The 4,049-nt window shown below is 46.3% G+C and overlaps 1 pseudogene; it reads left to right on the forward strand.

Moving 5' to 3' along the window:
- The first annotated feature begins 2,573 nt into the window (after positions 1-2,573).
- LOC110332997 lies at positions 2,574-3,602 on the forward strand (annotated as a pseudogene).
- The last annotated feature ends 447 nt before the right edge of the window (positions 3,603-4,049 follow it).

The following is a 4,049-nucleotide window of genomic DNA, read 5'->3' on the forward strand; positions in this document are numbered from 1 at the left end:
CTGAGTGAGTGTGAATATATATGTGTGTGGGCTTGTGCCTGGATGAGTGTGAGGGGGATTGTGTCTTTGTGTGTGTGTGTGTGTGTGTGTGTGTGTGTGTGTATGTATGTTGCATGTGTAGGGGGTGTGTGTATGTGTGTGTGTGTGTGTGTGTGTGTGTGTGAATGTGTCCCATGTGTCCCATGTGTATGCAGGTACCTGCAGAGGTCAGAATTAGTCTTCAGATCCCCTAGACCTGGAGTTACAGGCAGCAGTGGGCCCCCTGATGTGAGTACTGGAACCTAATCTTGGACCAATATGGAAAGACAGGAACTGTTCTTGCTTATCTCTCTAGCCCCTTTTCATTTCTGACTTTGCCATTTTGATACAGTTTGTGGTAGTCTTTTGTTTTGTTTTAAATATTTTATGATTTTACTCCTCTTCACATGTTTGCATGTTTTTCTTTACTTTTAACTGGACTGTTTATGCTTATACTGGCTAGTTTTGTGTCAACTTGATACAAGCTGGAGTTATCACAGAGAAAGGAGCTTCAGTTGGGGAAATGCCCCCATGAGATCCAGCTGTAAGACATTTTCTCAATTAGTGATCAAGGGGAAAGGTCCCTTGTGGGTGGTGCCATCGCTGGGCTGGTAGTCTTGGGTTCTATAAGAGAGCAGGCTGAGCAAGCCAGGGGAAGCAAGCCAGTAAAGAACATCCCTCCATGGCCTCTGCATCAGCTCCTGCTCCCTGACCTGCTTGAGTTCCAGTCCTGACTTCCTTCAGTGATGAACAGCAATGTGGAAGTGTAAGCCGAATAAACCCTTTCCTCCCCAACTTGCTTCTTGGTCATGATGTTTGTGCAGGAATAGAAACCCTGACTACGACAATGCTCGTTTCTCTTGTTCCTCGTATTTTTACTTCCTCCCCTTTTTTCATTTTCTCTAACCTGGCTCCTGTTTTCTTGTTCCCCATCCCTGTCCCCTCCTGTATTTAATTATGTTATTAGTGATATTTTTACCTTTATTGATTCTTTTCACAGTTTATCCTATATTTTTTTATCCTTTTTGAGGCCTGGTCTTCATGTAGTCAGTCTGGTCTTGAGATCACAGTGTAGCCAACAATGACATTGACCCCTCAATCCTGTTTCCCAAGTACTGGGATTTTGGGCATGTGCCACTGCATCTGATTCTGAGGGGATTGCGCAAGGCTTTGAGCCTGTTACACAAGCATTCTACAGCCCAACCTCTGTTCTTTTCCTTTGTAAGTTACTGGTGGCTTGTTTATTTATTTATTTATTTATTTATTTATTTGGTTCTTTTGTTTGTTTTGTTTTGTTTTTTGTTTTTGAGACAAGTTTTTCTGTCCTGGAACTCACTAGGTAGACCAGGCTGGCCTCAAACTCACAGAGACCCACCTGTCTCTGCCTCCCAAGTGCTGAGATTAAAGACATGCACTGCCCAGGGATAATAGTTGCTTAAATAGTCTTTCAATCTCTGTCTAGCTTTGGTGTTATTGACTATGGTTAAAATGTTTTTAACCACTGAGCCATCTCTCCAGCCCCCTAACTACAGTGTTTTTATTACAGTGACTTCTTTCTTCTCTGAATGATGCTGTGAATCAGATCTTGAAGAGAAGTTTATTCACTAACTATACCTCCATGTAAAACCAGAAAAGATTTCCATCCCAACTTTTAACATAAAGCCAAAATTGAAAAAAAATAGTGACATAATTCTTTGCAAAAGTTAATAATTCTTAAATGATTTGAAGATATTAAAGTGTTTGCAGTAAATTCAAGGAAGGATTCAGAAGTGTAGCTTTAGAGATAACCAATGGCTGGGTTGTGGATACATGCCTAGCCCTTACAAGATGCAAGATGGAAACTCCAGGGCTAGAGGAAGAAGTGGTACGGGGGGAGGGGGAGGTCGCAGAGGACTTCAAGGAGAAGGAAGAGGGGGGGAAGGGAGAGGGGGAGAAGGGAGAGGAGGAGAAGAGGGCAGGAGGAAGGAGAAAAGAAAGAAGACTCTTGTGAAATGCTCCAACAAGGATTCAAATAAACAGATGAAAGAAAAAGAACTCAGTCCGAGATGTGGATGAAGCCTGGATAACTGGGGTGAGAAAATTAGCAATAAAAGGTGAGTAAAACTAATTACAATAAACTAGTAAAATAAATTCTAATAAACTAAAGTTATAGAAAACATACAGTGCTGGATGGTGGTGGCACACACCCATAATCCCAGCACTCACAAGGCAGAGGCAGTTGAAGCTCTGAGTTCGAGGCCAGCCTGGTCTACAGAGTGAGTTTCAGGACAGTCAAGGGTACAAAGAGAAACCCTGTCTCAAAAAAAAAACGAAGGGGGGTGGGCAGGGGACAGGGAGGGATGGGGAGGGGGACTCCCAAGTCTAGGGAAAGAATTCTATGAGATATTTACACATGAGATATTTATAACCACAAATAGGACACTGTGCACTTCATATTGTACTTATAATGACAACAGTGCAGAGTAAGTTGCAGCGAAGCAAGAGATGAAAAGGACAAGTGCCAAGTTACTTATAAAGACGATTTCAGGTTGCTGCCGCGTCCTCTGCCGGTCGCCATGGCTGCCTACGAGCTGGTGCTGATTCAGCCTGGCGAGAGCACCTGGAACTTGGAGAACCGCTTCAGCGGCTGGTACAACGCCACTGCAGACCTGAGCCTAGTGGGCCACGAGGAGGCGAAGTGGGGTGAATAGGCGTTGCGAGATGCTGGCTATGAATTTGACATCTGCTTCACCTCTGTGCAGAAGAGAGCAATCCGGACCCTCTGGACAGTCCTGGATGTCGTTGATCAGATGTGTTTGCCAATGGTCAGGACTTGGCGCCTCTATGAGAAACACTATGGGGGTCTAACGGGTCTCACTAAAGGGAAATGCTGCTAAGCACAGTGAGGCCCAGGTAAAGATCCGAAGACGATCTTACGATGTTCCACCGCCTCCCATGGAGCCTGATCACCCCCTTCTACAGCAACATCATCAAGGATCGCAGGTGCACAGACCTTACTGAGGACCAGCTACCCTCCTGTGAGAGCCTGAAGGATACTATTGCCAGAGCACCGCCCTTCTAGGATGAAGAAGTTGTCCCCCAGATAAAGGAGGGGAAGGGTCCTGATTGACGCCCAAGGCAACAGCCTTCGGGGCATCTCCAAGCATCTGGAGCGTCTCTCTGAAGAGGCCATCACGGAGCTGAACCTGCCCGAGGGCACTCCCATTGTCTATGAACTGGACAAGCCCGTCAAACCCATGCAGTCCCTGGGAGATGAGGAGACCGTGGGTAAAGCCATGGAAGCTGTGGTTGCTCAGGGCAAGGTGAAGAAGTTAAGTAAGGCGAGGAGGCAGATTCCTATCCTGACACCCTCCCTGAGTGTTCCTGCCTCCTGCACCCTCCCCAGCACCAGCCACACTGACTACGTTAGGATCTTAAGTTTAAGTTGTAGCTGCAGATGGGGGCCTGTGGCTCCCGTTTTCATTGTAGTATTTAATGCCCTGCACCCACTCACTCCCTTCATAGAATTTAGTCAGAATAACACCTCTGGGGGTGCAGGTTCTCGGTCCACATCCGGGGACAGCTCCCTGTACCAGGATAGTTGAGAGATAGCAATTATAGTATTTCTTAGTTCTTTGTTTACTAGGGTCTGCTTAGGAAGAAGTCAGGGAGGAACTGTGCTGTAGAGAAGCTGCCAATGAGGAGAAGCTGCAGTCCAGTTTTGTCCTTGGAACCTGTCCTGCACTCTTCCCGAAATTAGGTAACTGGGGGCATAGTCATTCCAGTGGAGAGTGAAAGTAACCTCGTGGTAATCTTAACCTTACTTTCTCTCTGACCCTAAAGGAGCTGCTGGCCCTAGAAAGTAGGATCAATCTTGTCAAGTTTATGTGATATATATATCAGCACGCAAAAGCAACTCTGAGGTTGCTAGTGGCCATTGAAACAGTTCTGTGGAGCCGGGCGTGGTGGCGCACGCCTTTAATCCCAGCACTCAGGAGGCAGAGGCAGGCAGATTTCTGAGTTCAAGGCCAGCCTGGTCTACAGAGTGAGTT

The sequence above is a fragment of the Mus pahari genome, chromosome 15 (assembly GCF_900095145.1).
Source record: "Mus pahari chromosome 15, PAHARI_EIJ_v1.1, whole genome shotgun sequence".
NCBI lineage: Eukaryota > Metazoa > Chordata > Mammalia > Rodentia > Muridae > Mus > Mus pahari.